General features: G+C 52.1%; 1 protein-coding gene and 1 long non-coding RNA gene across 3 annotated transcripts in view; one reads left to right on the top strand and one right to left on the bottom strand.

Moving 5' to 3' along the window:
- Nucleotides 1–25,923, top strand: part of KSR1 (kinase suppressor of ras 1) — a 145,403-nt gene that overhangs the window by 30,678 nt on the left and 88,802 nt on the right. The gene's annotated exons all lie outside the window — the stretch shown is intronic.
- Nucleotides 24,411–25,923, bottom strand: part of LOC141370403 (uncharacterized) — a 4,793-nt gene continuing 3,280 nt past the window's right edge. The window contains exons 2-3 of the long non-coding RNA XR_012374425.1: nucleotides 24,950–25,118; nucleotides 24,411–24,851 (exon numbers count right to left, since the gene is read on the bottom strand). This is a non-coding gene — a long non-coding RNA (uncharacterized lncRNA). The remainder of the gene's footprint in view (nucleotides 24,852–24,949; nucleotides 25,119–25,923) is intronic.

Here is a 25,923-nt window from a genome sequence, read left to right as displayed (position 1 = left end):
TTTTTTTTTTTTAAAGGCCCTTTAAACAAAGACTGGAAATCTGAGAGTGAAATTGCCATGGGGTTTTGGGCAGGGAGCATATAGGATTATCCCTGGGGAGGTGGGCATATGCCGGGATGGGATGTAGGAGGTGCATTTTTGCCAGCTGGCCGAGCAGGTGAGCACCGTGGGCCTGTCGGAAGCGAGGAAGAGGAGGTGGGAAGGCGTCGGCAGGTGGCAGTAATTTGGGAGCTCAACCTGTAAGTGAGGTTGAGGAGAATGCATCAATCCCAGGTGTGAAAGCAAGTGAAAAGGTTGGATTTCACCTGCCTAGGGGTCCTGGGCCTGGTCAGTGCCTTAATCGGACCCCGGCTTGTTGCCACGCCAGCCTGCCGTGACTCTACAGGGTTAATGTTTCCTTCGAGACCAGTCTAGGGACTGATATTTTGGATTCCAGAGACGTGAAGGAACAGGTCTTTTAATTTACATTGAAAAGCAATAAAGAGCAGGAAGGAGATTTCTGGCATTTGCATTTTTTTAATAGCCAACTACGTAAAACGGCTCTTGAAGGAGCTGTTTCCCTGATCTTCCCCCATCGAGATCGATCTTGGTTGGCAGCCCTCTCCATGTGCATGTCCTGATAATGGGGGCTCCTTCTCCGGAGCGCCATTGGGCGGTGCCCCTCCCAAGTTGTCCAGGAAGCCAATTTTGGACCCTGGCCTCTGACTCAGTGCGGCCTGCTGGGTGGCTCCCTGAGCCTGGGAGGCGGCCCTGGCAGTGTCCCTTGGCCCAGCCCACGAGCAGGTGCCCCGGGTGATCCTGCTCTGACTCTGGTCTGCGGCCTGAGAGACGCAGGGAAGGGGCTCCCAGGCAGCGCAGGTCCGAGGTGGGTGCAGCCCGTAAGGGCAGTGGCGGCGGCGATCCAGGAGTGAAGGGAGGGAGGGCTTCCTCTGGGTGGAGGCCTCAGGTGTGTGGAGTAGCTGTGAGTTTTGCTCAGAGCTGGAGGCCGGGGTGGGTTTTCTGGATGTCTCCCGTATCCCTTGGGTGGGGAACACAGTTGGAAAAGTTGAGCATGGTTTTGGAGAAGGTGTCTGTTGGAAACCTTGGTCTTTGCAGGGCAGGAGTGGCTAGGTTTTTTGAGAAGAACGAGTGCCTTCGGGGCAGAGGGGATGGGGGGGTGTATTCGGGAGTGGCTCCACTTCCTCACCCTCCTCCCTGCCCAGGTCTCTACTGATTTCTCACTGCCTTGGCCTGATCCAGTGTCTTGGCAGAAAAGCAGTTTATTTGTGCATTTGCCCTTGTGTGGCTGTGTGTTAACTCAAGAGGAGACCAGTGGCCCCCTCCACACAGAGGAGGTGAGGTGCAGCGGACAGCCTGGACCCCGGGGTTTGAAGACCTGGATCCTGGATGGTGACTTAGACCTGTTTCCTGCCTCTCCCTGGGACACGGCCCCTCCTCTAACGAGACAGGCTCGGCGATCATTTCTAAAGACCCCTCCAGCCCCGAAATTCTCTGAACGGTGTCCAGTAAGACCGTGCCTACCAGGTTAACACATGACTGCCAAGTGGGTATTTTAATCACTGCAATTTCACCGAGGGTTCATTGCTTCATCAGTCCTGCAGTGCCTTGGAACCTGAGTTGATGGTGGGTCTATGGTGGGAACAGTCTGGAAAATGCATCCTTTTTGGGTTGGAAGGCCATTGCCTGGAAGCCTAATTTAATGGCTGGATCCTATGTGAACAGATAGTAAATGTTTCTGGAACCTTCTAGGCCCTGCCACTGCCCCATGAGGACCCCCGGGTTTTGGCTTGTAGGGACCTCATGGGCCAGTAGTCTGGCTTGGCATTTTGAATCCACTTTGGCCAAGCTCCCAGGATAGGCCTGTCTCTCCTTCAGGAACTGCGGCCTTATTCTGGGTAAGAGATTGAGGCCCAAGGGTGGTGGTTAATGTTTGCCCGAGGGGATGTCTTATCTCTAACCACCCAAATGTGACCAGAGAAAGAGCCAGGCATGACGCATCTTTTGTTTGTCTCCAATTATGTTTACTAAGATGGGCGGGGGGAGAAGGGTGTATACAAGCGATACTTCTAGTTAATGAAACCCCAATTGCCCTTAAAATTAGAAACCTTAAAACCCATGAGTTGAATAGAAAAACCTCTTTTCTCTGTTTTGTCCGGCCTTATAGCTGATTCTAAGTCTTTGAAAAATCTGTCACAGCCAGACTTCCTGGTCCCCTTTCCTCACACACCTGGGCTCAGGGAGGCCTTGGTACGGCACTGGGGCTTCCTCTGGGTGGGCCCCTGGTGGACCAGGCCTGAAAGCAGGAATGCAGACCGGGACTGCGTGGGTGCTCTGGTAACCGGCAAGTGAGGCCTGGGGACCTCAGGTTAATGGTTAAGTCCTTCGTGCCTTTTGAGATGAGTTAGTGGCCCTCAGGATTCCCAACCCCCAGCCAGATGTAGGGGCCTTTTCCTCCTATTAGTCTTTCCAGCTGAGTGAGGATGAAGAATGTCTGGAGGGGCTAGCAGTGTGGAAGTGGGGAACGTGGCTCTCTGGGGGGCTAGTGAATCTGCTGGAAGCCACACCCCTCCCCTGTCATCTTGAGGTGAGGGTGGGAGCAAGCCAGGTGAGGATGTTGAGCATCCTGGACCTCTCCTGCAAGTTCTGCTTCTGTTTGGATAGTTTTTTTTAAAAAGCCCATGTTTGTTTTCATTGTTCTGTAAACAGAAGGCATTAGACCCTCACTGCTCTGGTATTTTCTCTGGGGGCAGCAGCAAGTGGTCTTTTCCTCGCTCCCGTGGGGGAGAAGAGGATGTGGAGCTGCTCCCTGAGGCGGGCAGGTGGGCCGGCGTTAGGTCTTCTGCTCTCAGTTCCACCTTCATTTTTGCATGGGGGACAGCGGCCATGCATCTGGGCTAGTCGTGGGCCTTCTTCATCATCCTACGCCACTCCTAACCATCTGCACGAAGGTCTGCATGAATGTGAAGGGCTGGCAAGTCCCTGGGCAGACGCTGAAGCTGGGGTCGGTTGAGTGACCAGCACAGGGGCGGGCCGTGGGCTTCTGTGGCCTTGGGTGTGGTTTGCCCTCTTTCCATCACTGGGTGAGGCGTCACAGTATCTTTCGCTTCTCAGTATTGCTGTCCTTTCTGGAAGACTCAGCTTAGGACAAAAGGCAAGGTGGGCACCCCAGACCATTTTCGGTGATGCCCAGATGCAGCGTGAGTTGCCTTAAGTCCCAGGAGAAGCCCTTCAGTGGCCTTGAGGAGAAGGTCTGAAGCCATCTCCCTTTTTAAGAAGCAAGGAGCACAGGACCAGGAAGAAATGGGCCTCTCAGGATCCCAGACGTCCGCCGAGAACAGGGTCCGCCAGATTTAATAACATTGTTTTGTTTCAGTTATCCTTGTTTTTCTGGAAATCTTCTCTGTCCGGCACAGATAAGCGTCCCCTTTGTAGCAATTATGTTAATTTTTAAAAAGCGAGTGGGTTTAAGAAAAAACAGTACTAGCGCTGGGAGCAATAGGCCAACGTGAAAACTACCGTTTGTGGAACTGCTTGGCTGCAGGAGGCTCAGCAAGAGGGAAAGACCTCTTTCTGGGAAGTCTGGGAGTGTCGGCGTGCACACACCAGACCGTCAGGGTGGCGCTTTCTTTCCGGGGTGGGCAGACAGGTTTGAACAGGTTTTGCTGCAAAGATGGGGAGAGTGTGTACATGTGGTTACACGTACGTGTGGGTACGTGTGCGTGTGTACATGTGTCCTGTGAACATGTGCGTGCATGTGTGTGTTTGCGTGCAAGCGTGTGCGTGTTTTTTTCCCAGCAGCTGTGGTACTTTGCCCTTAGACTTGCCTCCTGACCGACTCTACTTCTGCCCAACCTTGTGGGACAGTTCTGTTTGGGTGATTTTAACCACAGGGAAGCAGCCCAGGAGTTCCAAGGAAAAAGCCCGATTGGCCATATCCCTTTTTAAAACTGTCTGAGATCCTGTTTTCCAGACAGCCTGGTTGCCCCCAAACTTGCGTCATTCCCAAAATTGCTTGGGGACCTTCCTGGGGACAAAGCATGGGACCTGCCCCACCCCGCCCAGCAGGACCTCTGTGTGCCCCAAGGTGATCCTGCTACACACAGGGGAGCAGCTCTGGCTGCCCACTAGAATCACCTGGAGAGAGAGCTGTGGAGGATTTTGAGGCCTGAACCCCACCCCAGAGAAGCCCAACCAGAATCTGTGGGGTGGGGCCTGGCACGGGGACTTAAAAAACTGTTGTTGGTCCTGGGGAAACTTTACTCACACCCGGGAGTGCTCACTGTGATGGAGCAGAGGGACCCATGAGGCATTTAAAAAAAAAAAATTAGTGTGGCTGCAGAGGATACGTCCGGTCCGAGTTCATTCAGTTTCTGGAGGATTTCTGCGGGAAAATAGAGAGGGGCAAGCAACCCAGGGTGAGAGGGAGAGGGGCCCCGGGGTCATCAGGAATGCTGAGGTCATCAAAAGGGCTGTTGCAGGTTTGTTCGGAGCGAGAAGAGTAAGGACCTGGTCGGCCTGCAGCCCAGCCAGGGCAATGTGGTGGGGGCCGCGGCAGAAGCGAGGGACAGCTCACGGAGTGGGGGCTGCCCTGATTTCTGTTAGGCTCCTGGGCAGCAAGAGGGGTGACCCGAGGCAGAGACGGCCAGAGCGAATCCCACCGCTTTCAGTGAGGCTTCCTCGCCTCGCCCTCGGGAGGGGACTCTCTGGACCCTTGGGAACCTGGCCATTCCACTGTTAACGGTCAGTTCGTGGAGCTACGAAGAGAGAACCAGGCTCCTGGACACTGGAGGGCGGCCAAAGTCATCCCAGTTTTTAAGAAGTCAGGAAAAAGTGAAGCCCTAGTCTGGTGAGCTTGGGTTCCATTTCCAAGGAACTCCCGGAAAAGTGTTCCTGAGCAGCCGTTTTGTGAGCCGGTGTGGAGCTCGGTCTGGAGCTCGGTCTGGGTCAGGGTGATGACCACTTTGTTTTCTCAGAACAAAAAGCACACCAGGCTGCCCTTTCCTATTCTGGTAGGTAGCCAACTGCCAGGTCGGGGAGCGCCTCAGGGCTCTCAGCAAAATATTTGGTAAAGCACTCATGATTCCTTCTTCATGGGCTCCCCGGAGCGAAGCCCGGCCTGGCTCAGGTAGGCACTCGATAATACATCTGTGAAAATCCTTGTGCCGAGATTCAGAAATAGGGACTGGCTGGGTTACAGCCGCGTGGCTTCGGAGTAAATTCATCAGCTAACCCAAAGCAGGGTCCCCTGAAACGTGACGTAGAAGGCGTCTGCTGAGGCTTTCTGCTTGGAAGGGGGGCAAAGGGGATTGACGGTTTGGCAGGTACACAGCCTGGGGAGCCCGGGAGGGGAGAGGGGAGATCAGGGGGGCTGAAGTTATTTGCTGCGTCTGTGCCACCTCTAACCTCTGACCCCGCCAGGCCTTGACCCCAGCCCCTTCGTGAGTGTTAACTCTGAATCCTTGGCATGGCCTTACCGGGAGATCATGCTTGGGTGAAACTCCAGGATGCAGAATTTAGACCAAAGGCTGTGCAAGTCTGTAAAAATAATTGCTGGCGCTTATCGAACCCTTCCTATTCTATGCATCTCTCATACATTATCTCGTTTAATCCTCGTGGCAGCCCCACAGGCAGCATTTAGTTTGTTCTGATTGCTTTGGCAGCAGGACATTGACTAAGGCTATAAATTAAATCGTCATCGCAGGACATTGACTAAGGCTATAAATTAAATCGTCATCATCATCATCATTGGGATTTATCATAATTATCATCGCAACAATCACTGAGCACTTCCTACATGCCAACCACTACTAAATACTTTGCATGCATCGCCATTAATCCTCATAATAACCCTATGGAGATTTGGGGACGATTCTCCTTATTTAGAGGTGGAGGAACTGAAGATCGGCTTGGCCACTGTCGCCTATGCATGCAAATTTCTTCTTCTTTTTTAAGTTTTTATTTTTTATTTTATTTTTTAATAAGTTTTTATTTTAATTCCAGTTAGTTAACATACGGTGTCATATTGGTTTCAGGCATACCATAGAGTGATTCAACACTTCCAGACACACCCTGTGCTCATCACAACAGGTTCACTCCTTAATCCCCATCGCCTATTTCCCCCATTCCCCCCACCAAGCTCCCCTCTGGTAACCATCCCTCTGTTTCTTGGTTTGTCCCTCTCTCTCTTCCCCCCCCCCTTTGCTCATTTGTTTCTTAAGTTCCACAAATAAGTGAAATCATGTGGTATTTGTCTTTGACTTATTTTGCTTGGCATTCTACTCTAGCTCCATCCATGTCATTGCAGATGGCAAGATTTCATTCTTTTTAATGGCTAAATAATATTCCAGTGTGTGTATATATTTGTATGTCTGTGTGTGTGTGTATATATATAACATATATATATTATATATATATACACACGACATGTTCTTTATCCATTCATCAGTTGATGGACACTTGGGCTATCTTGGCTTTTGTAGATAATGCTGCTACAAACATAGGGGTGCATGTATCCCTTTGAATTAGTGTTCTTTTGGGTAAATACCCAGTAGTGTGATTGCTGGATCGTAGCATAGTTCTGTTTTTAACTTTTTGAGGAACCCCATACTGTTTTCCACAGTGGTTTCACCAGTTTGCATTCCCATCAACAGTTTAGGAGGGTTCCCCTTTCTCTCCACATCCTCACCAACACCTGTTGTTTCTTGTGTTGATTTTAGCTATTCTGACAGATGTATGTGATTATGCATGCAGATTTCATGCAGATTCCTAAAGGTGTCCATGGGGTTGGAGTGGTCCAGGGCACTGGGTTTGGTGAGGGTTGTGGGCTGGATTCCTGCCGCCATGCCTGCCTCCTGGCCGGGCGCCTTAGTGCAGGGCCCAGACCGCATGGCGGTAGGTAAGGGCCCTGCAGATGAGAAAGGCTGAGGAGCTTGTCAAAGCTGCACAGCAAGGAAATGGCAGAGCTGGAATTCCAAGCCTGGTCTGCTCATTCTGGAGCTGGTGCCCCTAAGCAGCACCAAGGCGAGAGAACCGTGTGCCCATCAGAGCCTTTCCGTGTGGCCTGGACTGTCCCAGGGCTGGCCCTTGGAAGAGGTCCTGTGAGACAAGGTGGCTGTTGTTGAAGGGCCTCTCTGCCGATTCTGAGAGCCTGTGACCCAAGTAAGGCATCTGGGAAAACTTAAGATCGTAGAATCTGACATTTCTCCTCCACATGCCTTCCCTTTTCCTTTCGCTGATTTAAAGTCAACTGCACCCTCTGCTCCCTCCCCCTGCCTTCCAGCCCTGGAGAAAGGGCTGCTTGACTCGTGGGGGGCTGGGGTGTGGATGCTGGGAGGGGCAGGCTGGCCTCCAGCCTTGGGAGGAGGACCGTCTCACAGGTGGTCATGGTAGCCGGTGGGGTGACCATGTCACTGGTCAGGGCCTTTTTCTGGGCAGATGCTCGTTTATCATCCATTGCTTGCCCACAATCGAGCTGGCTCGCTGAGCCAGCACGCTGAGCCAGCACATTCTACCCGACTGTCAGTCATCATTATCATGACAGAGATGTCTGACTATAGGCCTTGGGGGCTGGAGAGCAAATGGCAAGACCGCTGCAGCAGCCGCTCAGCCTTGGAGGAGGGGTGGGGCGGGCAGGGGCGGCCTTGGACTGAGTGAGGGGCCGTGTTGCTGTCTCAGGGAGAGATCTGTGCCTGGCCCTTCCCATGTCTTCTCTGGGCCTGCAGGGCTGGCAGCAGCTCTGGTGGGGATGGTAACAATGAGTCCGTATTACTTGGAGGCGGCATCATTGCTGGCTCACGCTCCCTGGGTGTCAGGCCCCATGCTGAGTGCTTTATGAGCATTTGCTGGTTTAATCCTCCAGACAACCCTTTGAGGTGGGTATCGATGATTATTCCTATATTGCAAATGAGAAAAACTGTCTCGGTAGTTCTGAGGAGGGTGTCTTGAGGGAGGAGGATGCTGTTATTTTGTTTAGGAGAGATTATGCTTTCTTCTAAGTCTAAAGCAGAGGTTCTCAACTGGGGCCATCTTATCTTCCAGGGGACATTTGACAATGTCAGGAGATAGTTTGGTTGCCATGGTTTCGGTTTGCTACTGTCCTCTTGTGGGTAGAGGCCAGGGATGCTGCTAAACATCCTGCAATGCACAGGACAGCCCCTCAAACATAGAATTGTCCAACCCAAATGCCAATAGTGGGAGACTGAGAAACAGACCTAAAGAGAGTTAGAAACGGTCAGTATTCAGCCTTTCACCCAGTTTGATATCATTAACTTCTTTTTTAAAAAAATTAATTTGTCAGCGAGAGAGAGGGAGAGAGAGCAGGAGCAGGGGGATCAGTAGGCAGAGGGAGAAGCAGGCTCCTCGCTGAGCAAGGAGCCCAACGCAGGGCTCGATCCCAGGACCCTGGGATCATGATCTGAGCCAAAGGCAGACGCTTAACGGACTGAGCCACCCAGGCGCCCCTCATATCATTAACTTCTGCTCGAACCCTGCTTGCGGTCACTGGTACAGTTCACCATCTACTTCTGGTCATCCCACCGAACACGAGGTAGGATCGCACCTGCTGCCTTCGTAGAGCTGGGTGGAGATATGACTTACGTTGGCCAATAACACGTAAGCAGGAAGTAACGTGACATTTCAGAGTGGAAAACTTCAGGAGCTCAGGTGCAATTTGCCACGTGTTTTCCATCTGTCTGCATACTGTGGACAAAGGCTCAAGTATCCAGTATTGGAGGATTGCATACTCTGAAGATGTTGTGCTCAACCCATGGGAGGTTTAGGGATGCTGGCAGATTGCTTCATAGAAGAAATGGGAGTTTAGAAGATCTGTCAGGCCCATCCGGACCTTTCTGAGGTCTAAAGAGCTCAAGTGACGTTGCCAACCATCTGTGAGTCCCTGGCTGAAATGCTCACCCGACTCAGGGGGGGATCTTGTCAGTTCCTGGCCTGGGAATGCTCCAAGGGCGAAGTCCATCTTTACCTGCCTGGGGCTTCTTGCAGCATCTGGCACAGTATTGTTTGTCAAGTGAGTTGGGTGGGGGGACAGGGTAGAAAGTGCCAGATGGTGTGCAGCTGGAGGTCTTGGAGGGTTCTGGGGGAAGAGGTGACCCGAGGGTCCACAGCACCGGCTTTCAGGGGTGGGGCATGGGCTGGGTGTGTCTCACTTTCTCTGGGTTCCAGAAGTGCAGGAAACACCCCAACCGCAGGGTCTCCGTGAAAAAGGGATACTGCAGGGTGGGGTGTCCTCCAGCAGCTGGCCCTGGAGAGGACCTCTGGCATTGCCCAAGCAGGTACTGCCTTACCTGACCAGCGCACATGGCCTTGGAGAGGGTGTCACTGTTCAGGAATTGCTCTAGAGGCTCCTTAGTGGCGCTCATCCCCCTCAGAGGCTCGGGCAGTGATCGTGTAGTGCCAGGAGCAGGCTTCTCCTGGTACAGAGCCAGCGCCCTTCCCAGCCGCGCAGAACAAAGTCAGCTTGACTCCTGCTCCCAGGTGCCTCACTCTTCGTACCGACAGAAGGGGCCTGGTCAGGAGAGCCTGCCCCGGCCGCCTTCACCGAAGTGGCCCTGTAAAGCCAGGGACAGAGGTCCTTACAAGTCAGAAAGGGAGGAACGACATAATAAGTCTCCTGCCATTCTGTTCATGTCTTCAGAGGAACTCTTACCTGAGGGGGACAGGATGGGAGCCTGGGGACGGCTCTGACGGTGCTGCCCAGTGGGTACCTGCTGGCTGTGGGCAGGGTCTGAGCTGGGAACACTCGTCAGTGGGACTGTCTGTTTAAATCCTCAGGTTGCTGGCTGGAGGGGTCTAGTGTTGCCCCCTGCAGCCCCGGCCTCCCCATTCCAGGCGCTCCTCGCTTCAGGAGTTGGTTCTCACTGTGTGGCCTCCATAGTGCACCCCCCCCGCCCAGCAAGACTGCCTTTCCCACAAGCCTGCAGGCCTGCAGGTGCATGGGTGTGCTTCCTGTAAGTCTGCTACGTTCATTCATCCAGGAGGGACTGGTTCTTAATCCAAGAAGGTGCCAGCAGTGTCCACCTCAGCTGGGTGATTCATTCGGATCCGGACAGCAGAGGTTTAGTGTTGTTATGACAGGTAACATGGCATAGAGGCCAGGAGCCCTGCTCTGGAGCCCGACTGCCTGGGTATGAATCCCAGCCTTGCCATATGCCCTAGCTGTGTGTGTGACCTTGCGTGAGTCATTGATCTGCCCGTGACTCAGTTGCCTAATTGGCAAAACAGGAGTGATCACAGTACTTACCTCCGTAGCGTGGTGGTGCAGTTCGGATGAGCCAGTGTATTTAGTGTGGGCGAAGTGCTTACAGCCGTGCCCATACACCCTAAACAAGGCAGCGGTTCACATTTTTTTATTGCTCTTTCCCTCGTTTTGTGCCAGGTCGTGACGTGATCAACAGGTTGCCGTCAGCCCTGCTTCTCCCCAGTTCTTTGATGTAACCATTGTGTTCTTACTCTCGCTGGAAGCACCAAGCAAACATAGTTCAAGTCTTAGCCCACCCCCCCCCGCCCCATGCGGGGTGTAGGACTCCAGACCTTGGGGACAGCTTTGTGTACGCTCGGTTTTCTTGGTATTTCTCTCAGTTTTTCTCTTCCCAGAAGATAGCCGCCTTTAAAAAATGATGCATTGCATAAACAGCGTTACGATTTTTAAAAAATTGGCTTACTGCCCCTGACCTAACTGAAGCTGTGTTACCTCCATGTCTCCTCCCTGTCCTTGTCGCAGGCAGATAGGCATCTAGTAAGGAAAGAGCAGACACACGTTGGACAGTGCTGTCTCCCCCACCGCCCCAAATATAACACACCAGAAGGTGGTAGAAGAGTAGTGAATTTGAGGTCTGGGGTCTGGTGGGCTTTGGCTCAGGGTGGCCTTAACCCTTGCTGGCCGGGCCTTCTTGGGCAAGTTCATTGGACTGTGTGGAGCCTTGCTCTCTCCCTCACGTAGCTTGGGAAGAAGACTATCATAACTCCTGGCTTTGTAATAATAAAAAGAGGTAGTATAGGTAAATATTCTAGTTTAGTGTGGTTATTGAACGAAGCATACTTTCTTTCTTTTTTTTTTTTTTAAAGTAGGCTCCATGCCCAGCGTGGAGCCCAACCCTGCACTTGAACTCACAACCCTGAGATCAAGACCTGAGCTGAGATCAGGAGTCGGACACTTAACTGTCTAAGCCACCCAAGGTGCCCCCAAAGCGTACTCTTTATTAGAAAAGCTGTGCATGTTTACCATAGAGGTTTTACTGGTTGCCTGATACTTGGTCGCATGCATCTAGCCAGATTTTTCCAATCCGTGTGTGGGGTTGGACGTTATTTCCCTTTTGACTGTATTTTTCTGGAAGCAGCCGTCTCAGGGGCTGACAAGCTGCGAGCCCCTGGAGTCAAACTTTACCCTTTGAAGTTGGTTAACTTGGTGTTCTTTGGGATTTGCTTAGCTGAGAGGCTGCCCAGAGGCCCGCTGAGGGTCAGCTTTTATCTCTTGTCGTGGGGGCCAGGGTGGGGGGGTTCCCCTAGGCTGAATTTTTCTCTCATGTGGTCTGGGTATAGGTTCAACTCCCTGGGGGACGGTGCTGCTTCGTGCTTTGGGTTCTGCAGGTGTCATGGAAACCCCCCCCAGCCGTGCCCAAGCCCGAGGAAGAAGGAGGGGGAAACTTTTTCACAGCGGACAAACAGGTATTTCCTGTCGGCCCCCAGCTGTCAGAGAAATCAGCCCCCTTGGTAATTCAGAAAGAGGAGCCCCACCCATGCCACTCCCCACCCACCGAGGGTCAGAAACTCCCAGGATTTAATGAACGGGACAGCTGCCCTGTCTGATGGAACTTTATGTAATAGTGGAAATGTTCATTCTGCTCTTTCCTGTATGGCAGCCATTAGCCACACGTGGCTATTGAGCCCCTAAAAATGTGGCTGGTCCATCCGGGGACGTGCTCTAGCTGTAAAAATGCATGCAGATTTAGAAGACAATGTGAACCAAAGAATGTCAAAGATCTCCTTACTTTTTAATATTTTGTATGTTTTTTATTACACATTGGAGTGATTTGGGGGAATATGATTGGTTAAATGTCATTGCAATTGATATCTTCTGTTTCTTTTTATGACGTGGCTACTAGAAAATCTGAAGATCCATGGGAGCTAACATTACACTTTTGTTGGGCAGCACCGTTCTGGAGCGTAGGCTGGTAGCTACTGTCCTGCCCCACGAGGGGTTGACTTGCCTTGGAGAGGGGAGAAGTGAAACCCACCTGGGCACCCCCCTAATCCCTCCCTGTGCCCCAATACCTCCTGCTTCCAGCCCTGCCCCGGGGCAGAGTATGCACAGAGACAGCTACCCTGGTAATACCTCTGGGGTCTTGGGCACAGAAGTCAGGTCACGGAGGGAACTTCTCGCAGAGTGGAATGGCTTAGGGTGGACTTTGCGGGGGGGTTGGGCCTGGAAATGGGCTCAAGGGTGTCCTACTGGACCTGATTTCATGAGCCCTGGCTGGAATCCTGGCTCTGAGCAGTTAGAATAATGGCTAACATTGATTGGGTGCCTGGGACAACCCCAAGCCCTGTGCCTCATCCCTCTGAATCCTCCCACTGGTTGGGAGGGTCCATGATGCCCATTTTGCAGATGAGAATCACAGGGACCAAGCCGTAGTGTATTGGCCCAAAGTCCTGCTGTCTGGTAAGTGCCAGAGCTGATGGTGAAACCTGTCTGACTTGGGCCTTTACCCCACTCCGCTCCGCTCTCTGGGCTCAGTCCCTCTTTTCCCTCCGAATCTCCGTGTCCTGCTGAAAACAGAGGAGCTGGACACTTGCTCATAGGAGGTGCAGGAAGGGGAGGGGGTACCACACAGGCTTCAGACCAGGGAGCCCGTCCTGGAGAGAAAACAGGTGCACTTGTCTCCATTGGGCTCTTCTTTCTGTGTTAACTGAGAGTTGGCCTGGATTTTGAACAGCCCCATCAGAGAACCCAGGCATCCAGAGGTCGGGTGGCCAATCCTGATGCCCCAGCAGATACTCTGCAGAACTAGGCAGGGTGAAGCCCAGGTTTCCGTGTTCCTGGCATTAGGGTACGACCCTGCTTTCCAGGCCACATGCCTTTTAAACATTGGATAAATATTGGTTAAAGAAGCCAGAGCCCTCTATTAGGTGTGTGTTGGGGAGGCCCTGGGTTCCACCCCCTTGTCCAGGGGCCAGGGTGGGGGGCAGATTTAGTTCACACGTAGTGGGGGGGGTCACTGTATAATCCTAACTTGGGAGCCTGAGGTACAGCCCCCCTCACCCCCGACCTCCCCACCCCCACCCAAAGTGTCCAGGGCATTGGCCAGTCCCTATCTCCACCCAAATCCACCTGGGCCACTTCCTCACTGTTTGCTCCGCCCTGACCTGAGATAACACGGTGGTTTTCTCTTTTTCCACGTTCGTTCCTTCTGAGGTCCTTCTGAGGGCCGTGAGTCGTGGCAGAGCCGAGTCGGGAACCGCCGTCCCTGACTAGCCTTGTGCAGGTGGCAGGGGTTGTGCTCTCCCCATGCTCTGGGTCTCACTGGGTCTCAGTGACCTCATGCAAGTCACTTTGCCTCCCTGAGCCTCCATTTCCTCATCTGTAGAAGGGGAATGTTGGTTATGAGAAAACACACCCTGAAGAGAAGTGAAGGTTGAGAACATGTCAGAGGACTTGGTGAAGCGTGTGGTACCACCATGAGTGGTCATTTTATCAGTCAGTGGCCATTTTGCAGACAGGAAGGAATTGGAAAGAACACCAGAGCGAGAGGGGCACCTGGGTGGCTCAGTCAGTTAAGTGTCTGCCTTGGGCTCAGGTCATGATCGCAGGGTCCTGGGATCGAGTCCCGTATCCAGCTCCCGGCTCAGTGCAGAGCCTGCTTCTCCCTCTCCCTCTGCTTGCCGCTCCCCCTGCTTTGTACCCGCTCCGGCTCTCTGTAAAAAAAAAAAAAAAAAACTTAAAAAAAAAAAAAAAAAAAAAAGAACAGCAGAGCTAGAGAAATCCGAGCCCTGACACCGAATAGCTGAGGAGCCTTAGATTTGGGTATCCCAGGGAATGTGGCCTCCCAAGCCTCAGTGGCCTGGTCTGCAAAGTGGGGTTTCTGCAGAGGGTTTAAAGGAGACTTCGTGTGCCTGGCTTGTGCGTAGTAGATGCTTAGCCGCCTCTCTTCTCCCGAATGCTCGGGCCGTGCTATGGTCTGCTGAGCTGAAGGCTGTCAGGGGAGTGCTTGTCTAGCTCCTTTTTAAAGTGTACAAATACCACTTCCTGGCTCGGTTCTCAGCAGTGGAGGAGTTTCATCCTTGAGCATCCTGCAGCCTCCCAGGCAGACTTCTGGGCCGGCATTATCTCGGTACTGGCAGCGCTCTGCTCCAGTAACAATGTGGCATCTTAGCAAATCATGGAGTGCCTTCATGTCCCCCATCCTCACAGCTTTCCCTGCAGTGGGCTGGATGGCCATCGTCCCATCTTAGAAGACAGGTTCTCAGCAGGTGGGGTGAGCATACCTGTGCACATAGTCCTTGGAAGAACAATCTTGAAACTCCAAAAGAAGCCCTTGCTATCAGATTCTTTGCTGTTCACTTCTTTCTTGGAAAAATAGTTAGGAGGGTGGGATAGAGATTTTATGGTCCATGTTGCTCTTGCAGAACGGTTGCCTGGGAAGAGTGGACAACCGGCGTGTGGTGGGGGCAGCTGGCTGGCCGGAAACTCGCCATTGCTAAATCCCCTGCCACCTGTAGGGAGCTGACTGTTGGGTGTAGATACCATCGTGATGACTTAGAGCCAGGAAGGGTCTTTGCTTTTATTTTCCTCCTGGTCTGAGTGCTTTGGGGATTCCAGGCTGGTAAAGTAAGCACCCGGGAGTAGTTTTGCTCACCTGGGGGTGAGGGGGGGTGCAGGCTGCCTGTAGTCTGCTGGGAAGAGGTTTTAACACCCATGAATGGGTGGGGGCATCGGTGGGCACTTGGGGACTAGAACTCAGAGTGAAAGGACAACAGCCTGCCCTCTCGATCTGTCAGGTTCTACTCATGAGGGACCTGTGGACGGTTGGCTGGTTTCCTGCAGGACCCTGGCGGAGTGCTGGGCTGGCAGGACTTGGCCGTGGCTTGGTTGGGGCATCTCTGTAGAGAGAATGTGTGCTTTAAAGGCGGCTTTGGTCAGCCATGAAGGCTTAGGACAGGGGAGGGGTCCTGAGTGAGCCTTGGGCAGTACCCAAGCAAAGTTGCCCAGGGAATAGGGCACCCCAGCCATTAACCTGTGTCTTCCATCACTGTGGTTAGCTGCAAGCTTCCAGGTTTCTTTGTTTGTTTTTGTTGTTTCTTTTTTCTTCAATGCCCCCCAAACGTGGCAGTTTTCAAACTAGGTGTTAGGTAAGGACAAGCTCAAGCTCACCAAGCAAACACCTGCTCACCAGGGAGGTGGGGGGGGGTGCGGAATATGCGGATTTATACAGCCTTTGTGGGAGAGCAGAACCCGAGACAGCAATTTTTCAGCATAAAACAGTAAAGTGGCTCTGTGCAGTCTCTAGCTGTCTTGTGTGTGTTCAGTTAGCTTGGGCCCATTCTCAGGGCTGGGAACAGGTTAGACCCTAGACCCACTGTCTCCTCATAGAGGTCCTGGCTGTGGACCGGGCTCTCAGCTTTTGCTCCGATGGCCCAGCAAAACATCCACCTCTTTCTGCCATACTGACTTTTCTAGTGCTTTCTGAGCTTCTCCTATTTTAGGTCTTTGTCACTAATCTGTGGAGTAAATGTGTATGTCCCAAACTATTTCCTTCCTCCAAGGAGCTTACAATTCTGGTTGTGGGAGATAAGAGACGAATATACTTGAAGCCTCTAAGGAAGAATGTAATGCGCTACCTTGGCTAGTTTCTGGCTGAACACAAATGTGAACATCACCCCCGCCCCCGCCACTTCTCTGAAGAGAAGGGTGTGGGGCACGCTGGCTGGGGTGGGGGTGGGATGGTAATACGGTAGCAGGAGATTCAGGTTCAGTTCAGATATATTGAGTACCTACAGTGGGCTGGGTTGGGTTATCCGGACCTCATTCTTCTTAATTTTTTATTTTTAACTGTTTCTATTTTAAGATAAAACAGAGTCAGAAAAGTACACAAGGCATAATGGTACAGCACTGTGCATGATCACAGAGTGAGCACCCTTATAACTACTGTTCAGATCAAGAAATGCAACCTTGCCAGCACCCCAGAGGTCTCCCTGATCACGACCCCTTCCTCTTAACAACCCAAAGTAACATTGGCCTGACTTTCATAGTCGTCGCTTCCTTGCTTCTGAAAACGATTACGTTATCATCCATAGGCATCCCTAAGCACCACCATTTAGTTTGGCCTGCTTTTTGGACTTTCTGTAGGGAGAATCAGACTGTAGGTATTCTTTAGTATTTGGCTTTTTTTTTGCTCAACATTGCATTTGTGAAATGTAGGCATTTTTTTGTTGCATGTACCTGTTACCCATTTCACTGCAGTGTACTATTCCATCGAGTGATTAGCACAGTTTCTGTTCTCCTGTTGATGGACATTTGGTTTGTTTACAGTTTGGGAACGTGATCCCCCCAGTCCTGCTATGATCATTGTTGCACGTACCTTTTGGACGCGCCTGTGTGTACACACGTGTGTGTGCATGTCCTCCTGCTTTCTGTGGGGTGTACCTGGTGGTATAACCGTGTCATCTTGTTTCTTCTTTACATCGGCCCCTGTCAGCAGGTTGGGGAGGGTTGGCTTGGCTCAGCAAGTGGGCATCTTGGCTACTGTCCTGCCTCTATACTCCTTGGGTTTTCTCTGAGCACCTAGTGGGGCCATATCACCTTTCCCGCTTGTAAAGCCTGAGTTCGGTGCCTGGGTAACTCTGCAGGTGGACTGAGTATCATGTGACAGACTGGTCAGGAGGGGGAGTGGACAGTGCCGGGGGTGCAGCCTGTCCGTCACAGTCCTCCAGGGGGACCCGAATGCCCAGCCCCTTGAAGCTTCGGTGTCTGCCCACAGTGTTTCCTCCTGACTGGTGTTGGCACCCCTCCAGCATCCCCAGTGGAGAATGGTCAGGAAGGCCCAGGCCTCAACCGAGTCTCCTCTCCTGCTTGCAGCGCAGCTAAGCTCTTAATGTGTTTTCATCAAAGCAGAAAGGTCCTATTGTGGCACTGACGCCTTTGCCATAAAGCGCTTTTTGTTTCCTAACAAAATTCCAAGTTGCAAAAGCAAGTCAGCTTAGCAAAGACACAATGCTAGTGAATGGCCACTTGCCACTCGCGGCAGCTAGGCAAAGCTCCTGATAAATCACGGGGGTGGGGAGCAGCCTCTGGTTTACTGAGGCACCCCAAAGACACCAAGATACTTTGCAGGCTTACTTGGAGTAAGATATTTAGGAGTCGTTCTGTTCGTCCTGGAATTACAATCTGATATTAATGTGTCAGGGTTCACTTGGATCCGTGTTTAGAAAACCCGGATAACACTGGGTTAAACAAGTAAGGGGGTTAGTTTTCTCATGAAACAAGAAGTCCAAAGGCAGGCAGTCATAGGGCTTCCTGTTGACTCCTTGTGTCCTTTTGCTGTATCATTCTTAGTGCATAGCCTTTTCCCTCAGGCTCAAGATGGCTGCTGCAGCTCTGGGCTTCACAGCTGCATTCCAGGCAGAAAGAAGGCGAGAGAGAGGGTGGAAGCCGGTTTTTGCCAACTGACTCTTACTCATTTGAATGAGGAAAACAAGCTTCCCAGAAGTACCAAGCAGTAGGCTTCCCTTTACGTTTCAGTGGCTAGACCTGGGTCATGTGGCAACCACCACATGGGAGCCCGGGGCGGGGGGGGGGGGGGTAGGGCATGCTCTCTATACAAAATTAAGGGGCCCTGAAGTTCTGGAAGAGGGGAGGACGGATACGGGAAGGCCGCTAACTGCAGGTGCCATGATGCGCGGGATAGCATAGGAAACAAGTTCACGTGTCAGGAAGTCCATTTCCTTGGTAACACACTTACTCCTGTGAGCACCGAAATGTATTTTGATCATTTAAAACGGTTCCAGAAGGTGCAGACATGGTTTTTGAAACGATCTAACGGCATCAGATTTTTCACCGTGGCTGGGGAGCCTCCATCCCTCTCTGGGGGTGTGGTCCGAAGGGCTGCTTGGCCCACGGCAAGTCTGCGTTTTGAATCTTGGGGCTGCTTTGTGGCTTCTCCCACTTGTTCCCGTCATTGCTGTCACATCTTGTGGTCTCTGTGCAGCACTTGCCTCTAGATGCTGTGGTTCTTTTCACCTTCAAATTGCCTGCTTTCTGTATTTTGTGGACGGGAGACCCCGGGTATCAGATGCGACAGAAGCACGCGCAGATGGAGGGTGGCTCTGGGGAGAGCGGGAAGGACAGGTTAGCTCCAGCCTTCAAGCACAGGCTCGGGGTAGTCCGCTCAGAGGCCTTTGCTTTCTTCTGGCCAACCAGATAAGAGAATTAATGACTATACTTTAAAACAAAAACAAAAACAAACTAAGGACAGTTTCCAGTCCTATCCTCCCATCAAGGTGATACTAGGTAATGGGATTTATGTGGCTAACTAAGTGCTGGTTTTCTCATCACCACTCAACTAACTTCCTCCTTGCCTCCTCTGTCTCTCGGAATGTAAAACCCCATTTTATAAGCACAACCTCTATAAAACGTATTTTTTTTTTTCCCTGACTGAGAGACCTATCCCATTCAGGCAATAAACAAAGGAGAAAATCAAGAAGATGTGGCTGTGTGACTTTAGACAGGTTACCCAATCCCTCTGGGTCTATTTCCTTACCTGTTAAAGGAGGATAAATATTATTTGCTTTGGCGTCATTTAAAGAAGTAAATTAGAATGAGTTAAAAAATGGAATCGTTGGCTAGCACATAGTAAGTGCACAATAAAAACTGTTACTGACATTGTTGTCATTATTATAGAAGGGGTGTGTTCAGTGTGGGATCAGGCTGCCAGGCAAAGTATCTGGACAGACAGCAAGCTGAGCCATATTTACCCGATGACAGAGATAAATCCATTGTTTGGACAACACTAGGGACCCAACAATGGATATCTTAGTGTGTCTTTGCCCCCTTCCCGTGACAGTGCAGAGTGGAGTTTCTTTTTCTTCCTTCCTTCCAATAATTTTATATCTGGCTATAAAACTAGGTTTGTGTTCCTTGTGGAGAATTTGAGAAATGTAAAAACATAAAAGGGAATTTTAAGATCCCTCTTAAAACACATGTACCTATGTGTGTGCATGTGTGTGTGGAGACAGAGAGAGACAGAACTTTATTTTTTTAAATATTTTATTTCTTTATTTGACACACACACAGAGAGAGAGAGAGAGAGAGAGAGCAAGCACAAGCAGTGGGAGGGGCAGAGGCGAGGGAGAAGCAGGCTCCCCGCTGAGCAAAGAGCCCGATGTGGGACTCCATCCCGGGACCCCGGGATCATGACCTGAGCTGAAGGCAGACGCTTAACTGACTGAGCCACCCAGGCGCCCAGACAGAACTTTAAAAAGGTTCTGGAGGTGTGGAACAGCTTGGATGGATTAGCTTAGCAGCAAGGTGAGGCAACGGCTCTTACCTTTTCATTTCTAAAGCATTTCATGCTGGGCGGGGAAGCTGCACTTGTGAAATTTGGCATGAACTTTAATATTCTTAAAGTGAAAAGGCTGAAGGTACTTGCTTTGAAAGCACTCTCTCTGGGAAGTGTAGACGTTACTCAGAATAGCATAGAAGTTTCTAGTAATCCTGGTGTTTGCAGTCCGCCCACCTGTCCATCTGCCTTCTGAGTGCCTACTCCCTACAGGCACGGTGTGCCCTTGCCGGGCCCCCACGGCGTGTCGAGGGAGGAGACATCTGCGTTAATCACTGAGGTTCTGTGCTGACAAGTCTTGTGGGAAAACGGAAGTGGGAGCAGGAACCTGTTGGCAAGAGTGGGGAGAGCTTAAGACTGTGATTTAAAACGGGAGAGAAGGTGTATCAGGCCTCCACCAGGCAAGGGACACGATCTCACCGGGAAGGTTCCACATCCTTTAGTTGTGGCTGCGGTGGCCAAAAGACTGGAAAGAGCCTTCAGGGGAGCAGACGTTCACTGGTGCCTGCTCTGGCTGGCCTCTGTGGTAGGACACATGAATCAGTAACCCTGTGTCATGTTTTAGAGCTTTAGATACAGCCATTGGGTGATTCCGCCCAGGTCACGCTGCCCCGAGGTGGCAGGGCTGGCCTCAGCCCCAGGCTGGCTTGACCCTGAAGCCCTGGACTGCAGAACTCCCCTCTGGGCCTTGCAGACTGCTGCTGCTGGTGGGCAGGGTAACGGCTGACCAGAGGCGTCCATAAATAGTGGCTTGTGGCCATCAGCAGATGGAAAGCCTGGTCGTGGTTCCCCTGCAGAGGGGTGGTCCTACTCAGAACTGAGGCTTTGGACTAATCATAATAGTAAATGACCTGGGCGGCCCCCACCCCTTAACAACCTCCAGGGACTCCACAGCCCTCAGATGTGGGAGACCTGGGAACCCCTGCCTGTCTCTGCGCCTTGGGTGCCCACTGTCCAAACGTGGGTCCCGGCCTGCCCTGGGGCTCAAGTGTGGGGCACTGTTGGGGGTCAGCTCCCAGAGGCAGGAGGACAGGAAGTCCCTTCAGGGTGGTTCAGTTCGGCAACACTCTTCCCCATGCCCATTTTACAGCAGAGGAAACTGAGGCTTGCTGGACCCCCAGCATTTTGGTGCCTCTGTGGGCATCAGCACGGTTCTCTCTCTGACTTCCTGGCCAAGGGAGGTTTGATGCCAGGAACAAGGAGCCAGATAGTGATGGCTGGTCTGTGCCATGCTGAGAGTCACGGGACTCCAGCTGTCCCTGGAGTGAGATGTCCCCTCACTGTACCCGACTGAGGCCAGAATGGAGGGCCCTTCTCTGTGGGGTCGGCAATGTGAGCACCTCGCGCGGCCAGGTTGTTGTGTGGAGACTGGGGGATGGCTAGACCAAATGAAAAAGCAGAAGGGCCACTGAGCTTTATGATTGTTCAAATCCTGGACATGGGTGGGGGGGTACGGCAGAGGTGAGGGACCTGAGCCAGCACCGCAGGAGAGCCCGTGGTACAAGCTTTGAACCTGGGCCCCGGTGATGGGGAAATCTCTCGGGCTGCCTCCAGATACTGGGTAGAGGGAGGTCTCAGGAACTGGACCAATGGTGCTTTGCAGATGGCGATGTCAGGCGCTCTGCGGAGCTCCTTGTATCTAATTATTTCATGTCACCCCAGCACTCCTCTGAGGTAGGCAGCACTGTCCCCATTTTACATACGTGGAGACAAGGTTCTGGGGAGTTACGGACCTTGGCCAAGTTCATGGAGCACATAGAGTTTGACTTCCAAATTCTTCCTACCTCGCCATGACAAAATGCCCATCGTATTCGGGATGCACTCCTAGATCCAGGTGGTGTCTGGTGCTTACCACCGGCTGGGCAGAGAAGCGGAGCTCAGGGAGGTAGATACCACCCTTAGGTGATGGTTCGGGCACCCCTGCAGGAGGGAGGGTTATGTTTCTCTCCTCCTGGAGCAGGAGCTTTGGAAAGCGTAAACCTCTGAATTTGTGACCTGGAAGCAGAACAAGTTAATATTTGGAAGGGCTTTGTTTGAACTATTTCTTGCACTTGCTGAGTGCTGTGCCCACCAAGTGTTTGTTAACTAAAATGAAGGTATATAAATAAATAAAATGCTAATAACACCCCCACTGGCCCGGAAGTCTCCTTGTCTCCTTGTCTCGGCTGGCTTCTCCATGCAGAGCTTGCACAATGGAGCTTTGTTCTTCTGCCCCTTTGTCTGCAAGAGGCCTCTGCGTGGCTGACTCACAGGCAGGAGGCCCGGCTGTGCTTGCTCGAGTTTCCCAGGCCGCTGTTGTTTCCCTCCAGGGCCTCCCGGACTGGGAGGTGACCCTCCGTTCCGTGGATGGCGGGGGATGCCGCCTTCAGCCTGTGGTTCCCTGTTTCCCCAACAGGCAGGAGAGGGTGAGACCCGCCCCCACGAGGGGACACCCAGCTGGCTGAGAGCAGGTCGAGAGAAGGTGAGCTCTGGAGGTGGTGTGATATTTTCCATTTGCCTGTCTTCTAAGTCACTACATCGCTGTGAGAAGGGAGCTGGTCTGGAGGTGCTGTTGGACCGTCTGCTTTGGGACTTGGGTGGGACTTGGGAAGTTCCGTGGACAAGTCGGTCTTGTGAAGTGGGATTCCCAGCCTTCCAGCACCAGTGGCTGCCACCGCCCCCAACAGTGCTCACCACAGCGGTTCTTAACCCTGTCTGCACATCACCTAGGCTGCTTTTATTTTGTTTTGTTTTGTTTTTTAAAAGATTCTATTTATTTATTTTAGGCGGGGAGGAGGGCAGAGGGAAAAACCCAAGAGGGAAAAACCTGAGGACTCTGTCCTCAGGGTGGAGTCCGACTCGGGGGGTTTGTTCACACGACCCAGAGATCATGACCTGAGCCAAAATCAAGAGTCAGATGCTTAACCGACTGAGCCGCCCAGGCATCCCTCCTGGGATGCTTTGAAAACATACTGGTGTTGGGGGCGCAGCCCCAGCCCAATTGACTTCGTACCTCTGAGGTGGGTCCCAGGCACCCCATCCCTATACTCTCTCCCAGTGATCCTATACACGATGAGGGGCCGGAACATCCGTTAGAATGCTAGAGCTGAAAAGACCGTTCCAGTCGCTTGTCCCTCCCTCGGGTTTACCCCCAAGAAGGACAGTGAGTTGGCGAAGGCTACTCTGGTAGGGTCAGACTGGGTTAGAACCGGGTCTCCACTGTGGGACTCGGGCTTTCCCCCAAGCGCTGACTGCTGCCTCATTACTCCTCATGCCTCTGGTTATGGGAAAGGCGGGCAGTCGTTTGGCATGATGTTGTTAATAAATTGTCTGCTTGTCACCCATGCTGGTAGGGAGACCAGGCTTAGCGTCGCATTGTCCAGGAAAGCTTGCCAGTGGCTCCCAGCTAGTGTTTAGTCTTCCCATCCTTCTCTGCTCCCTTTAGCTCGCATATTGTTGACATTGCATCCTTTCACGTAGCATTACAGTTACTTATGTTCTGGGCTGTGAGCCTCCCGGGGTTCTCGCCATCGTTCTAAACCCGTGCCTGGACAGAGCAGGCATTCAGGAAGTGTTGGTGGGGTGCGAGGGTGGATACCTATCCAGGAGCATTCCATCGTTCTTCTGACCCACTGGGTTCAGTGGGTCAAGGCATTTACCCTTCTGCATCTGAATCGCGTCCAGATGAAAAATGCATGGCCAGGCAGAGTCAGGAAAAACAAGACTGGGAAGGGGCTGCGTACTTGATCACAGGAAGATTGGCTTACCTAAAATAACAACCGTGGCTCCTCCCCAGCCCTCCCTCCCCCTGGCCCTCCTGCCCAGTGCTCTTTCTCAGTGGGCAGATCTAGTGTAAGTGTCGCAGCTGGAGTCCCTGGCTTGTGTTTGGAAATAAACAAGTTGGCCCCTCTCTCTGTCTGGGACTTTCCTTTATCAGGAGATATTCACAAGCCATCACCCAGGATGCAAGGTTTCTTTCCAGCAGCTGGAGAACTCTGGGGAAAACAGGGAGGGCTTGTGATGGGTCAGATACCCCCAAACTGTCCTCCTCTGTGTTCTTGTTGGTTTTTGGGGAGGCTTGAGGGGATGTGGATGCAGAGGACTCCCCCTACCCGCCTCCCTTTTGCAGGGTGGCCTGTCTCCACATAGCAGCCAGGCAGCCTTCTGGGGAGAGGAGCTCAGGCTGAGGATATTCCTCTGTGTCTGCTGTAGCTGATTCAGAGTATTCAGGGGCATGTGCATGCTGGGTGGGGGGATGGATGTGGAGGCCGATGACATCAGCAAAGTAAAATAACAGTGATTCAAACAAGTTAATTTTTCTTACACATAAAAGAGGTCTGGAGGTAGGTAGCCCTGGGTTGGTGTAGTGGATCTGCAAAGACATAGGGAAGTCACATTCCTTCCAGTTCACCCCCTCTGCCATTCCTTTGCCTCATGTTCCAGGATAGCTGCTAGAGCTCCAGCTATCAAATCATCTTTCCAGGCAGTGGGATGGATGAGGGACTGGGGGGAAGGGATGTGTTCTTTAAATATTCTTTTTGAGATTGCCATATGACACTTGCATTGACATGTCATTGGCCAGACGTCAGTCATACAGTTACACCTAACTACAAGAGAGGACGGAAATGAAATGAGCCGACTAAAAATCAGCATTCTGTTAGGAAGAGTGGAGAGTGGGAAGTGGGAGACAACTAGATGATAGAATAAGGTTCGCTCAGACCTGCTGAGTTTGAGGTGCGTCTGTGCCTTGCAGGCAAGCCACCCCTTTGGGAGTTGCACAGATGGGTCTGGAGTTTGAGAGAGGGGTGGGGCCCAGAGTTTCTGGTTAAGGAGGGTCAGTATATACAGGTGGTGGTGGGGGTCCTGGGGAGGAGGGTCCTGTGCCGTCAGAAGCAGAAGGACAACAGGAAGCCAGGAGCAGGCAGGCAGGAGGAGAGGCTCGCTGTGCTACCTGTCCTAGTGAGGTCAAGCAGATGCACGTGGAAATAAGACTAAGTCTGTGGGCTTCTGCAAGAGCAGTCCCAGTGAAGTGGAGAAACTGAGACCTTTGGGCCTGAAGGAAGAGTAGGGAAGGTGGACGTTGGAGGGAACGTGTTTCTGAAGGTCAGAAAGACTTGAGTGAGGGTTTAGAGGCTGCAGGACAGCTCGACCCCGCTTCTCTAACCCCCCACTGCCTTCAGAGGGAAGGAGGTGGCCATGGGAGGTGATGAATTCCAAGGCGCGAGGAGAGGCACGCTGAGGGAGTTCCAGGCCAGACCGTCTGTGCGTGGGTCAGCTCTTCTGGCTTGAAGCAGGAAGACCCGGGAACTGGGAAAGAACGAGCGGTTAGGTAGAAGCAGGGTGAAAGCACTGCTAAGCTACAGGAAGGAGGTTCAAACCCACACCACTGAGGGGATTCAACCCACCTGCATATTTAGTTTTCTCCAGTAGCAATTATAGAAGCAGAGCAGGATCTGTTCCCCAGGATTAGGAGGCACAGGCCGGGTGTCAGGAAAAGGCAGGAGGCTGCGGGGTCCTGGGCGGGGGTGATGGTGGAGTTCAGGCAAGGTTCAGTTGTATTTGGTGCTCGCTTTTCTAAGCAGCAGAGAAGGATGGGACTTGTTTTAGAACTATTCCCATTAGAAATGGTGAAAAAGCTAAAAAGCCTCAGCCCGTGAAGTTGTAAATGTCAGGGCATTTTCCTGTCATTGCTGAGAATCTGATCATCCTTGATAGGCAGAATTGAGTGCTCTCAGTCACCCAAATCAGTGATTCAGAAATCTTGGCTTGCATTAATTTGTAGGCCATTTATTTAATATCAAACTGTACCCACTTGTTACTTTGGATGGGGCAGCGTATCGTCAAGCAGGTTGTGGACTGCACAAGGGGCTGAGAGATGCTGAAATCCACACTGCCCCCATTTGCCAGGCACGTGCCCTGTGCATGACTGTGCTTCGTCTCCATAAAGGGAGGGGCACCCTCTTTCGACTTAGATCCAGGGCTAGTTCTCTGGCCCTGACCTTGGGTTACTTAACCTCTCCATGCATATTTCTTCTGTGGCGAGGACAAATAAGTTACTACAGGTAAAGTGCCCAGAACTGTGCCTGCCACTTGTTAGGCACCGTGTAAGGATTGGCTGCTGTGATTATATTTAATTGGGGAGTGATTTGAGCCTCCTGGCTCTCCTTTTCTGAAGGCGTATCTTGTTGGGTTTGTCAAAGCCTGGCATTTAGAAGGGGTTTGGAGGGGGCGCCTGGGTGGCTCAGATGGTTAAGCGTCTGCCTTCGGCTCAGGTCATGATCCCAGGGTCCTGGGATCGAGTCCCGCATCGGGCTCCCTGCTCCTTGGGAGCCTGCTTCTCCCTCTGCCTCTCTCTCTCTCATGAATAAAAAAAAAAAAA

Source organism: Callorhinus ursinus, unplaced genomic scaffold (genome assembly GCF_003265705.2).
Source record: "Callorhinus ursinus isolate GAN/ISIS: 27379988/994484 unplaced genomic scaffold, GSC_fseal_2.0 scaffold34, whole genome shotgun sequence".
Taxonomy (NCBI): Eukaryota; Metazoa; Chordata; class Mammalia; order Carnivora; family Otariidae; genus Callorhinus; species Callorhinus ursinus.
Note: the sequence above shows the minus strand (reverse complement) of the source record. Positions and strands in the feature narration are given on the sequence as shown.